This window comes from Chenopodium album, chromosome 3 (assembly GCF_948465745.1).
Source record: "Chenopodium album chromosome 3, dcCheAlbu1.1, whole genome shotgun sequence".
NCBI classification, from domain to species: domain Eukaryota; kingdom Viridiplantae; phylum Streptophyta; class Magnoliopsida; order Caryophyllales; family Amaranthaceae; genus Chenopodium; species Chenopodium album.
Genome location: NC_137836.1, coordinates 75698377 through 75713335, shown reverse-complemented (window position 1 = coordinate 75713335; position 14959 = coordinate 75698377). Strand labels below are relative to the sequence as shown.

The 14959-nt window shown below is 35.7% G+C and overlaps 1 long non-coding RNA gene and 1 pseudogene across 2 annotated transcripts; one reads left to right on the top strand and one right to left on the bottom strand.

Moving 5' to 3' along the window:
- The first annotated feature begins 431 nt into the window (after nt 1-431).
- Nucleotides 432-2010, top strand: LOC145625390 (alkane hydroxylase MAH1 pseudogene; annotated as a pseudogene).
- A 2722-nt stretch (nt 2011-4732) lies between these two features.
- On the bottom strand, nt 4733-8505 carry LOC145617236 (uncharacterized). 2 transcript variants are annotated; one of them, XR_014107688.1, is made up of 5 exons: nt 8111-8505; nt 7366-7507; nt 7085-7264; nt 5218-5351; nt 4733-5019 (listed from the first exon to the last, which is right to left on the bottom strand). It is a non-coding gene; the product is annotated as an uncharacterized LOC145617236 (long non-coding RNA). The 2 variants fall into 2 exon arrangements; XR_014107687.1 differs by lacking the exon at nt 8111-8505 and having other exon boundaries at nt 7366-8104.
- Nucleotides 8506-14959: the final 6454 nt, after the last annotated feature.

The following is a 14959-nucleotide window of genomic DNA, read 5'->3' as shown; positions in this document are numbered from 1 at the left end:
AAAAAAAAATGATATTATGTTGTGAATTTGTGACCTTAGAAGATCGTCATCAGTGTGCCTACTAGAAAGTTTGTGTCTTAGCTTAACCTATTTCACTAAAAAATAAGCATAAATATTTTATCTTCTTATTTAAAAAATAATTCAGAACTATTAGGTGAATTAAACACATTTGAAAACGTATTAGTAGGTGGGAGTTTAGCTATATACATTTATTTGCGTCTCATTAAATTACTCATATTAATATTGACAATACACTTTTTTTTTTTTTTTTGACGGGATATTGACAATACACTTGATTTAGACGTGATAATAATAGCATTTCTAATCTTACATGTTACATTAATATTTTGTCTACACCATTAATATTACAAAAATCTCGTCCATAAAAGTACGTACATTGCCATATAATTCATAAACCAAACTCCTACCAAACAAGCAAAACCTAAACACATATTGTACTTCCTAATGGGTTATTACATGTTGCTCAATACACTAATCCTCCTTTTGTTTGCTTTATTTTGCTGTTTCTTTCGCAACAAAAATGGGCTCCCAACTAATTGGCCCCTTGTTGGGATGCTTCCTGCACTCCTCAAAAACGTCCATAATATTAATGACTTTATTTTTCATATTATGGAAAATTCTAACATGACCTTCCATTTTATAGGGCCTTGGTTAACCAACATGCACATTCTAGCAACCGTTGATCCTACTAACCTTAACCATATATATAGCAAAAAATTTGAAAATTATGTTAAAGGTTCCAAATTTAAAGAAATCTTTGAGGGCCTCGGAGACGGAATCCTTAACTCGGATTCAGATATATGGAGTTACCATCGAAATGTGGCTCATTCTTTTCTCCATCATCCTCAATTCCATCGTTCGTTGATCAATGTAACGTGGAATAAAGTGGAGAATGGACTCATTCCCATCCTTGACCATGTTTCTAAGCACGCGATTGAGATTGACCTACAAGACGTATTCTTAAGGTTCATGTATGATACAATGAGTAAGATCATGATGGACCATGATCCGGAATCTCTTTCAATTGATTTGCCTGATTTTCCACTTTTAAAGGCGGTGTCTGATGGCGAGCATGGTGTTTTCCTTCGTCATGTTGTTCCAACATGCATATGGAAATTCCAAAGGTGGTTAAACGTAGGAGCGGAGAAGAAGGTTAAACAAGCAATGGAAATCCTTGACGACTTTATTTACAAGTGCATTAATAAGAAGAGAGAAGAAATGAGGAATGCAACATCTAAGCCAAAGGATAATGAAATAGAGGTAAGTAGAGTAGATCTATTGACCTTATTTATGGATACCGATGAAAACTATATTAGGTCAAAGAGCCACGGTGACAATGATAAATTTTTAAGGGATACAATTTCAAGCTTTTATCTAGCCGGAGGAGAGACATCAAGTACTGAATTGACTTGGTTTTTTTACATCCTCTCAAACAACCCACAAGTTGTTAACAAGATTAAAATGGAGCTAGATGCAATAATGATACAAGTAAACAATAACTATGATAGGTTTCTAAGCAACTTTAAAGAGCTTAGCGACCAGCTAATATATCTTCATGCTACAATATGTGAATCATTAAGACTTTATCCAGCATTAGTATACAATCACAAGTCACCAGTTGAGCCAGACACCCTTCCTAGTGGTCATCAAGTGAATCCAAATACAGAAATTATCATCAACACGTACGTGATGGGAAGGATGAAATCGATATGGGGAGAAGACTGCAACGAGTTCAAGCCCGAAAGGTGGATAACTGAAGGTGGAACGATTAAACGTGAGCCATCGTACAAGTTTGCGGTGTTTAGTGCAGGGCCAAGGTCTTGCATGGGAAAGCAAATGGTTTTCACCCAAATGAAGATTATAGCTGCCTTCATCATCCAACACTACAATATAGAGACCGTACAAGGATATTATCCTATCCTCGATCTCTCTATACTTCTTCGTATGAAAAATGGTTTTAAGGTTAAGATAAGTCGTTCTCAAAATTAATATGAAGTATAAGGTATTATATGTGGTGCCAAATATAATTTACGTAGGTTCAAATATTAAATAATCATGGACTTTGTCCTTGCTTCCATTTTTAAATTTGTTACAAGTGATATAGAATATATCAAGGTTCTCGAAGATATACAAGTAAATTAAATAAGTAATGTCATGTATTGTATAAAATTATCTTCCCTGATAGGTTGAATTGATATTATATAACATGCATTTGTATTATATAAAATCTCACATATCTCTGTATAGAGCTGGAATACGTGCCATATCATGTCATTCTCATGTTTGTGTACAAAATCATACGAGTCAGAGAACCTTAACACTAACCCATGCCAGGTCAGGTCAGGTTCGTGTTCGGTCGACTAATTTCGGGTCAAGTACCCCCAATCCAAACCTAATCCATTTAACTTTTAATTTTGGGTTGAAATGAACGTGATATTTTCGTGTTCGAGTCAACACGAAATTGACCTTATTTGACCCTTTTTTTTTTTTTTTTTTACTGAAAGTAGTCTGAAACTGACCTGATTTTTATCTTCAAATAATAATTTGTCCAGTGCTTCAATCAGGTGAACCGTATAGATTATATGAATATATAAGATCGTATAAATTATGTGAATCGTATACAATATATATCAACAAAACAACAACAATAGAAATTAATAACAATATTAAGGTATTAAACTTGTAATTTAATATTACAACAACAAAAATCGAAAATTAAAACAATATGTACAATAACGTATGATAAAATTCGAAATTAGTAAAAACAACAAGCATTATCCAATGAAAGGTAGGAGCACATGAAGTTTGAGCACTTGCAACTTGAAGCTTGATGTCCGTGAAGGAGAGGAAGACGTGGAGGAGGATGCACTTGCAACTTGCAAAGTATTTAGGAATTGATTTCTTGAGAGTTGAAGAGAGAGAAAATTGATTTTGGCAATTGATTTACCTTAGGATATTGAACTTTGAAGCCCTTAAAGAGAGAAGATGAGAGAAAGAGGAGTATGGAGCAGCGGCTACACCTAATAAAAGTGATCCTTATGGTTTTACTTTTTACAAGGAACATATATAATTTTGGCTTGGGCTGGTTATTTTTTTTTTTTTTTTTTGAAATAAGGTAAAATTATATTAACACTAGAAAAATTACACCAAAACAAGAACCCATTACGGGTTTCCCAACAAAAAAGCCAGAACAACAACAGGCTACAGGAACAGCAACCAAAAACAAAAACACAAACAGGAACTACAAGACATCAGAGATCAAAACTTAGTGATTAAACATCTAGACCACTCCCTATCCTTCTTACTCGTTTTCTTAGGCATTACCACACTAATTCTATGGTAAATATCCCCCAGCAAGTTCTCCATCACATGTTGGGGACTCTGAAGACAAAGCTCCCACATAGCCTTGTTCCTCTGCTGCCAAACAGAATACAACAACCCAACATAACAGCTCTGAATCACCTGTCTTCTAAATCTTCCTGGAATAAGTTGCACCTTGTCATTACAACTCTCCAAAGTACTAGGGTCACATTTGTATCCAGTCACATTGTCAATAAACTTGCAGCATTCCTTAGTGTACTGACACTCAAAGAACAAATGATCCAATGTTTCATCGACTAAACCACACAAAGGACAGTCTGAAACATCAATAACGCCTATCTAGCCAATCTCGATCTGACTCTGATTCTTCTCCATACAATCATCCAACTAGTGAAGCTATGTCTTGGAATATTCATTCTATTCCAGACCCAATTACACCAAGGCACTCCTGATGATCCTCTTTCAGCCAATTATAGCCACTAGCAACTGTGTAATCCCTTCCAGTAGCTAGCCACTTACTGCCAGAATAACCAGCTTTAAACTTTTCCTTCAACTTGCAAAACTGCTTCCAACTCCAACTAGCAGAATTAGAACAAGGAACCCTTTTCCAGTTTCTATCTTTAATATACAAGTGATTGATCCATTTTACCCAAAGACTGTCCTGATTACTAGCAAAATTCCAAACTTGCTTCCCCAAGGCAGCCAAATTCCAAAGATAGCAATCATGAATACCAAGCCCACCTTGTTTTTTACTCCTACACACAAAATCCCAAGAAATGGGAGGAACCCTGTTAGAAACAGCCTTCCCATCCCACAGAAAGAATCTGCAAACTGAAACAATCCCATCCATCACACTCTTGGGTAAAATAAAGATAGCAACCCAATATGAATGCAGAGACAGCAGTACAGAATTAACAAGTTGAGCCCTTCCTGCATATGAGAGAGTTCTAGACCCCCAAGACCTAATTCTAGCTGTTATTTTGTCAATAAGACATTGACAATCAATCTTATTCAACTTCTTGGAGCTCACACTAACCCCAAGATCACTAGTGCAAAAAAGGTCATCCGTAACGGGCAAAAACTGCCCAACCGTAATGGGCAGCGGCCGTTACATATGTGGCCGTTACGGATGGCCTTTCTTATTCGTAACGGGCGCTGTCTGTTACGAATAATGGGTTATTCGTAATGGGCTTTTCAGGTGTCTGTTACGAATAACCCCGTTATTCATAACGGATAGGTTCTGCCCGTTATAAAAACCCCGTTATTCGTAACGGGCACCTGAAAAGCCCGTTACAAATAACCCCGTTATTCGTAACGGACAACTTCTGCCCGTTACGAATACTATGAGATCCAATTAAAAAAAAATCCAGCACATGTTTGGACAACTAGCTTGAAAAATTATTTTATAAATTAATCAAATATATATATATATATATATATACAAGTACAGTATACACTTAATAATTACCGAATAATATACAATCAAGAAAAGCTGCTTTAATTATTTCCTATTAACTAAAACTAAAACAAAGCAAAAGCAAATCATTGTAATAATAATTAAACACGTTTACATATATAAGACTACCTAAAATAATAAATCGTCTATTCTAGCCATAATGTAAATGCTAAGCTCTCCAAAACTCTTGAGTAGCTTTGCCGCATTGCTTGCCCAACATCCTGCACGACAAGATAAATGCAAAATTTTGAGTACTTTTCAGTATAAGAAATGCATGCCTTCCAACAATCACATGGCAAAAACTTTCATCACTTTGTTTAACTGTGAATTTTAAATCCAAGTGGGAACAACAATACAATATTACATCTGGGGTAATTAGCAATGATGCAGCAAATTATGGGGCATTGATGACGAAGTACCTTGTTAAACTGTATCTTGCTCATATCTAGAGCTGTTTATAGCAATCTACTCCGGTCTCCCTCTGGGTCAGCTATCTTCTGAACAATGACATACATCTCCCAACATGAATCCGTAACATCAATAGGATTGCTACCTGTTGCCCATACAAACATAACAGATTATACTCCAACAAAAGAAAACAAATCAATAAAATTCACAAAGACAGCAAAACAAGACACATATACTTTTGCTACGAGGCTTCCATTTTCTTGCAAACTTATACATCTGAATCATCACTCAACATCTGTTAATCTGTTTTCATACTTCGATTATCATTACTTTGGGATGGGAAAATTCAATTCTGAATGTGCCTCAAAAAATTCACTTTTGAATTGGTAAAAGATCTATGGAGCAAATTGTAACTTGATGGTATAAATCCTTAATTTATTACTCCGGTTAATTGAGTTACTAGTTTTCTGCCTTTGCTTGAATCTATCTGGAAACTCTAGCTGACATCTAGCGAGTAATGTAAAATCTCTACGACACACCATGAACAAAAACTTATGAACTTTTAGAAACAGATGTATCTTTCAAAAAGTTCATCAAATGTTCATTTACTGGGCTTTATTAAAGTGGTCAGACCTTTTATCCCCCCAAATTTGTTAGGGAGAATATCCTGGTTTCTAAGAAACCAATGTTCTCTCAAAAGATTTACAGAACAAGAAAGATAAAATGTAATGAAAGTAACAAATTAATCTTCATAAATAGAGGAGCTACTTAGACCCAAGCTGACAAATTAAACCTCCCTCCATTTTACTAGCATGCCCATCCAGAATAAAACATGAAGTAGAATGAATCTTGATTTAAGAGTTAAAGAATTAGCTACATATTATACCTCTCAGACTAACCTCCCAACCCACCAGCCTTCTCACTCTCCTGTTATGCTATTAATATGGTTGGACTGTCTTCATATGTTTGTATAAACATCTATTAATCTCTATAAAAAAAAAAAAAAATAATAAAAAAAATTCAAAGCCAGCAATCTGACAATACCTGAACTCAAATGGCTCTCAATTTCCCCCAAATATAGTATTCTTGTACCAATAAAAATGATTGCGAAGTAACAGTTGCATAAGAAGGGAAATTTCTGGGTGGGGGTGGGGAAGGCAGGGCTTGTATATAATGAAGTTAGCCTTCCATCATCGTCATATAGAAGACTAGCAGCAATATTACTCCCCATGGTAACATAGAAACTGATACATTTCAGATAAATAGTCAGTCCATTGCCTGCTTATCTGCTGCACTAATGCACTAACCTAGAGCAACCTCTACAATAGCCTAAACACATATCACTTCCTCACCACTGCAACCTACTTAGATTGACAGGTGATTATGACTATTACTACATTGGAGTATGCTTTCCATAATATTTGCGTTGGAGTATGCTTCCACAAAAATGCTCACAGCGGAACATCTAACCAAAAATTTCTCAGGAAATCCTTATACAGTTATAAAACTATAACTACAAAGCTGTACCCCTAGAATGGGCCGATCTTTAAGGGATGGAGGGAGTAATGTAAATATAAAATGTTGACTCCCCTTCACCACTCAACTCAAAATTCATGATTAATTTATTTATTAAAGTAGTCCTACCCAATAAATTAAATATATTTACAATTTCATGCAATATTAACTAATTCAATTTGTATTCAGATAATATGACAAAAACCACAAATAAAGATAGTCAAACAACAATATTGATAATTAGAAAACAAATCCAATTTTATCTACATTTAATAACAAACAAGAACCCAAAATAAAGACTTTAAATTTGATAATAACTATAGCAAAGAAAGGCAAGAATATCTTATAAAGATAACATAGTACTTGTATTCGGCCTCGTTGCCATGACCTCAAATGAACCCCCACCAGGAAACTCTTGTACCGGCGAGACTAATTCAACAATCGAGTCACTCACACATAAAAACCACTCCATTTCTCTGCACCACATCTTCTTCCTCTACGACGCCATTGGCTCGAATCTCCATAACTCCCCAAATACAGTAGCTACCCAATTTCAACAAACAAACCAAAATCAGACTAAAAATTCATCAACATACTAGACAACAAAAAATCAAACAATGTTAAATAAAACAAAGTAATTATACCAGCAAGATTGGTAATTGCATTTGAGATAGCAAGAGCAGTACAAACACCCTTTCCACCACCAGACATGTCCCCTCCCAACAACAACTTTGCAAATCTCTCCTTCATCAACTCTACCACAGTACACATCAACACACACATAACCTAAAAAAAAAAATCCAAAAATTATTATTTAATTTTTTTCAGATACACATAGAAACAGTCAATATAATGAAAAAAAATAATCATAAAAGATGCTCAAAAATGGAAATAAACACAATTTATCAATACTTTGACTTATTAGTTATTACCCATAGATTAAGCCACAGATTTATAATACAAGGTCACTATTTTTTCACTAACCCAAAAAAAAACAAAATAGACAAAAAAAATAAAAAGAAAAGGACATTATTATGATAAATCCAATCAGTCTCCATTCGCAGAAATTTCGCTATAGATATATCCAATTTTTAAAAAATAAATAAAAAAAAATTATAGCCGACACATTAAACTGAAATTTCTCCCAAAAAAAAGCAACCCAAAACACAAAATTAGAAATGTCATTATAGTAGTATAGTAAAATTATATAAATTCACATCCAATTTTCAAGCATAAATAAATTAAGTGAAAAATCGCAAAAAAATCATGAAACAAATTACATTTCTCAAACATAGAAGCAATCCTATATCATTATGTATCAATCAAACATATAAAATACCAAATAAAATAGATCGAAAAACAAAAAATCCAGAGAAAAGTAGGAAATACCCTCAAACAAAACGCCAGAAGATCTTAGAAGGAGCACAGAAATGAATAGGACCATGAGAAGGTTTGGTGTTCATCCTCTTACGAAGAAAACGAAGATACTTCATCTTCTGCCTAATAAGACCACCAGAAAGTGCGATCTCTTCGCAACGAACCACAACAACACGCTGCCCAGAAATTGTTGCGCAAATTTGAAACCCCCGTCAATATACCCCCGTCTCTTCTGGTAGCATTGAGGAAAAACCTTGAGAAGGATCTGGCGCAACCCCGTTAATAAACCCTTGGATCTATCAAGCAAATCAAAACCCCGAATTTAAATATTTTTTCTCTAAGATTGATGGAGGAGAGGAGAGAAGACTGAGTTCGAAATGAGAAAAACAGGTGAATGACAGGGAGGAGAGGAGAGGAGAGGAGAGGCCAGAGAGAGAGGGAGTGATAGCCGTGAAACCCTAATAAAAAGCCTAATGGGCTCCTCCAAGTTGGGCCAAGTTTGGGCATTTGTACGTGTAATATAGTATTTGTAACGGGCAAAATAGTGTCCGTTACGAATACTTATTTATTCGTAACGGGCACTAATTTGTCCGTTACAAATACATACGTATTCGTAACGGACATTATTTTGCCCGTTACGAATAAATAAGTATTCGTAACGGACTCTATTTTGCCCGTTACGAATATCTTAATTGTAACGGACAAAGCTTTGCCCGTTACAAATAGCCTGTTACGAATGAGATTTTTTCCACTAGTGGATACTTGTAAGGCAGAAAGTCTTATTTAAACCCAGACTCCTCAATGATTTCTTTCTTCTCAGCAGGATTCATGTTGCAGCAATAAAGATTCGATTTACCACTATTAGCAACTAAACCGGAAGAAGCAGCAAAAGTGGCTAAGCTTCTTAAAAGCAGAGAGACAGACTTTTTATCACCCTTACTAAACAATATGAGATCATCTGCAAACACTAAATGATTCAGCTTCAACTTTCTACACTTAGAATGAAACTGGAACCTTTTATCTTCACCCACACACATCAAAAGTCTAGACAAGTACTCCATACAGAGCACAAACAGCAAGGGAGACATAGGATCCCCCTGCCTCAAACCCCTTTTGCCTTGAAAAAAACCTTCCAAACCACCATTTATATTCAAAGAAAAAGCAGAAGTAGAAACACAAGTCATTATTAACTTGACAAACTTTCCAGGGAAGCCAAAAGCACTAAGCATTTCCTCAAGAAAGTCCCATTTAACTGAGTCATAAGATTTTTTAATATCAACTTTCAACAAACAACTACTTGGAGCATTCTTTCTTCCATTATTATAGACCAAATCTTGAATAATACTTATATTATGGATGATCTGTCTATTTTCCACAAAACCAGTCTGAGAATGAGAAATAAGATCAGGAAGCACTACTTTCAGTCTCAAACACAAGAGCTTAGTAATGCACTTATAAACCATATTACAGCATGCAATGGGTCTAAAATCAACCACAGACTCAGGTTGCTCAATCTTAGGAATCAGAGAAAGAGTAGTGCAATTCACTTCCTTAATCAACCTACCATTCTAAAAAAAAATTCAACACTGCTTCAGTAAACTCCTCCCCAACAATCCCCCAAGCTTTCTTGAAAAAGCAGCTAGAGTACCCATCAGGACCTAGGGCTTTATCATCAGGGATTGAAAATAAAGCTGCCTTAACCTCTTTCTTGGTAAAGGGAAGATCAATAAGCTTTACTTGCTCCTCAGTAAGCACATACCCTTTTTTCACCACATCAACATTAACAATCACTCTATCCCCAACATCCGTACCCAAAAGCTTTTTATAATAGTCCACAAAACCTTTAACAATGCTATCTGGACTATCACACACCTCCCCCATCTCATTCTTCACAGCCACAACTTTTTTCTTAAAAGTTTTCAATTTAATACTTCTGTGGAAAAAGACAGTATTATCATCCCCTACTTGCAGCCAATTAATCTTAGCCCTCTGTCTCAACTCAGCAAAATAATGCTTTTTCACTTAACAAAACTCACTTAACTTCACAGCTTCAGAACTTTTCAGATTTTCATTATCAGGACACTTCTGCAGCTTATCCTGAATCTCACCAATCTCACCTTTTAGTTTCCAGTATCTCACATCCAATTCAGAAAACTCCACTCTATTCAACTTTTTCAATTCATACTTAAGCTTCTTTAATTTCACAAGCATCCTATACATTGGGATACCCTTCACATTAGTGCTCCACACTTCCTTAACAATATCTTGAAACGTATCATGCTCAACCCACCCATTCAAGAATCTAAAAGACTTTCTGTTCTGGGAATGCTGATCAACTAATCTCATCACTGCTGGACAATGATCAAACCAAAGTTTTGGCATATAATGAACATAAGAATCAGGGTATTGAATACCCCAATCTTTATTAATCAAAGTTCTATCAATTCTGCTATAGACCCTATCTTCATTCAGCTGCTTGTTATTCCAAGTGAAAGTAGCCCCCATCTTATTCAAATCACTTGAACCACAATAATGCACACAATTTCTAAAATGCATCACCTCCCCCTGAGAAATACTTCTGCCCAATCTATCCTCAAAATTGAGAGGACAGTTGAAATCTCCAGAAATCACCCAAGGACCCATCAAATTATCATGAATTCCTTTAATACCTTCCCAAAGCTCCTCTCTCTTTCCCATCATTCATGCCATACACAACTGTGAAAGAAAAAGACACATTACCTGTCAGGTTCTTAACAGTTAAATGCATCAATTGTCTCTCAGTATGCACAACATTCACCTGAAAAAAACCAGGTAACCAAGCCACTAAAATCCTCCCCCCTTTCACCTTACTAAAATTAGTGGCTAAACACCACCCTTGAAACATACTATTATGAATGATAGGGAAATTCCCCACTTTTATTTTAGTTTCCAGCAAGCAACATAACCCAATCTTATTCTGCAAAAGGAAATTACCAATTTTCTTCTGCTTCTCAGGGCTATTTAAGCCCCTAATATTCTAAATCAGAACACTATCCATGATCTGGGTTTAATTCTACTCTCTTCCCAAGAGTAGCACCCAAGATCCCCATTTCAGATTCATTCACATCTCCAAATTGCACTATCTCATCCAACTGTAAGTTTGCAAAGGAATTCCTGATAGGTACAGGACAAGCAATTGTCTCACCAAGAGCCTTACTTCTATGCTTCTCCCGAGAAGGCTTCCACTCATCATTGTCGACCTCCTCATTCCCATTATCATTCATCACCCGAGTATCCTGCAACTTCTCATTCTGAACATGATTCTTCTTGGGCTGCCACACTTTCTGCACCACCCTACAATCCTTGCTCATATGCCCCCTTTTCTTAGTGTCACATTTACTGGGTTTCCATTCAAACTCTACCTTCTGATGAAAAATCTCCCCAGCTTCAGAAACAAACTCAATGGACTCCACAAATTCTTCGTTCAATTCAACCTCCACCAAATATCTAGCATAAGCAACCCTATCCTTCAATTGCGTAGCAGAATCTGGTTTAATTGGAACCCCAATCAAACCAACTATCTTCTCTAAGCAAGACTTTCCCCAATACTTCAGAGGAGGATTAGGCAATTGAACCCATACTGGTATTTTCGAAAATTCAGAGACATTAAACTCCATTCCATCAACCCATTGTTTCAGAAAAACAGGTCTTCTATCAAACATAACATGCAAAGCACTCAAAGCCTTATCTCTAGTTTCCACATTCAATAATCGAATCAAGAAAACCCCCTTTTTCAGCGGAATTACTTTATCAACATTCTTATCACCCCCAAATTCTCTTACAAAAACCCAGAAACGCAGAAAGAAATGGATTATTACCCAAAACATAAGCAACAACCCCCAAATTCCAGTATTCAAGTTCCTCAGAAACATAATCAACAGATAATTGCAATCTAGGCTTCAAATTACTTACCTCAGACGCAGATACTCTGTTTTCCTCCAATCGCACAGTACCACTTGAAGGAGCAAACACATTCAACCATTCATTCAGCTGAGACTTCTGCCTAGACCCTTGAATTAATTCCTGAATTGATTGCGCAGGTGAAAGTATGAAATTCTCCAATTCATCAGCATCATCAAAGTTCAATTGTGGAATACCCTCCCCATTCATCCTCGATTTTGTCTTCGAAACTGTAGCCAATGGATTCACAAGCTCAATTCCTTCACAAATCTCAGATTTCTCTTGACTCCCTCGTACTCTAGTCGACTCCTTGTTCACTCGTTTCCTCGCCATTGTAGAGGTTTAGAGATAGAGGCTCCTTCTAGAGAGAGAAAGTCTTTTTTCACATGTGTCCTTGTTATTGCCTTTTTTGGGCTGGTTACTTTATTTAGAGCTTTTTAAAATGTTTAATCCTGATTTGTTTTCGGGTTATTCAGATGAGGTTCGAATTAACCCGACCTGATTTCAACCCAATAATTTTTTCGGGTTATATGGGACGTTTTCAGGTTGGAATTTTCAACCTTAACCTAACCCATTTAATTTTCAGGTCGGGTTCGTGTCGACCCATTTAATTTTTCAGGTTAAAAATCTCAATCCTAACCCGCTAAATTCAGGTCGGGTTCGTGTCGGGTTATCGGGCCGAGTTAGCTTTTGCCACCCCTAGTGTTGTGTTGAGTTGTTGACCCGTACAGTTTAACTATTCGTCTCAAAAGAGGTATTAACACTTACCCTCCTCATTTCGTGTCTAGTTCATATCGTGTTATCGTGTTCTAAGTAAAAATGTTAGCCTCACTCAAAAAATTATCATAAATTTTTGGTCATTTTTCTTAAGAGGGGTAATTCGTGTTAATTTTGTATTGAAATTATCAGTACTAACAACCCAACCTGGTTAATAAGACGTGTCGTGTCGTGTTGACTCGTTTAATTAAATTTTTCGTAAACCCTTGACACTAATTCATGCCAATATTTTGAGGTCCGAATTGTGTCATATCGTGTTGATTCCTGATTTGAGCTTGATACATTTGATGGAGTAATCCATAGTACAAGTTATTTAGTACTCATGCTCACTATTAGAAAAACGTTCATTTGCTTTGCCTTATTTGCGTCATTCATAGAAACAAACGAAGCAAATGATATATTTTGGCTTCATACTAAGTGATTTGCGTCCGACATTAATTAGTAATATTTGTAAGGTGTACATAATGACGACAATGTGTTGCTTTTTGCAATGTCTAAATGTGTTACGATTATCGTCATTACACGACATATATAGTAGTTAAAAAAATGGAATATGAATATTTTATGGAGTAGTACTACTTATTCTAATGTACATATATAATTTGAGGCTTTTTCAGTTTTGTCATGATTTTCGTGGAATAATTGACGCATGGTTTGACCACTTACCCGGCCAATGATATGATTTTGTGTTATATGATGCCCAACATTGATACATCATTAACGTACAGCTATGATGACTTTTTTCCAAAATTGACTAATATGCTAAGCTAGATGCGATCTTGAACTTCACATCTTCAATGAACACATTAAATTCATTAGAAGAGAGAAATAATAAAGAATAACACAGATAATCAAAATAATATTCTCAACAAACTTTTAAGATATTACAACGATAAAATCAAGAGCTCACATAAGCTTTATTTAATTTTTCTTTTTACAAAGGCAAGTGAATAGTTTGGTTGATGTTGTCCATTTCTAGAGTTAATTACACATTGGCAACAATTTTGACAAAATCTTCTACTCCCTTCATCCCTTTTGATAGTCCCTTATTGGCATCACGGGAATTAATAAATACAAATAAATATAGTTAAAGTACATTGAAAGGGGACGGACGTAGTACATTTTGGGACTAAAATTTGCCCATAAGAAACTATCAAAAGGGGACAGATGTAGTATAATTTATGTATGGTCTAAAGTGTACGTATAATTTTTTATTTTTTTAAACCGTAAGATACGGGGGGATCTCCCCACCCTATCATTGGAATGGGGGATGGGAGTCAAACCCATCCCCCCCAACCACTAACCACCCCTCCATCTCCAATGTCCTCAAGACTACTTATAAATTTGATAACTTATTAAAGTATGCAATTGATGTAGCTACGGGAACAAATTTAGCAACAATACTTTATTTATGTGGGCAATGAAGATTATTATTAACACATGATGCTTGTCGGAAATAAATTTGCAACACGAATTGACTAAAGCTTGGAGCACCAAGTGTATGGTGGATTGTAGTGCGACTTGGTGTCGTTATCTACTGATATTTTAACAAAATTTGGTGATTATTTTCAATTATCACAATTAAGCTCTCATGCACATTTAATAGAAAATAACTGATAGATATTATATTTATGATAATATTTGTCGCGGATTAGGATAGATTTAATGTATATTTTGTATCCTTATCAGACTAGGTTTCCTAACGTATTTAGGCCTAGCATTGTAAACTCTATTTATTGAATCAATGGTACACACTCCAACCTTGAGAAGTTTTCCCGAAATCTAACATGGTATCACAGCCTAGGTTTTAGATCTCAAATTTTTATTTTTTTTTTCCAATCTTTTTGGGTTTTTTTTACTGTTTTATTGGGACCTTGCCTTCATCACTTTTCGCATATTTTTCCCCTGATTCGTCCTCTGTTTCCAGATTTCGGCTTCGAAATTTTTTAATTTCTTGATTCTTTGCTCACTGCGTATTGAGCTACCTATGGCAAAGGATGATGATTCCCCTCCTCCGCCACCTCCTCCACCTTCTAACGAGTTCCATCTGGCACTCACCGTCACAACATCAAGAACGTCATCCTCCTTACTCTAGACTTTGAGAAAGTCCAATATTCTAATTGGGTGGAGTTGTTTGAAAATCAC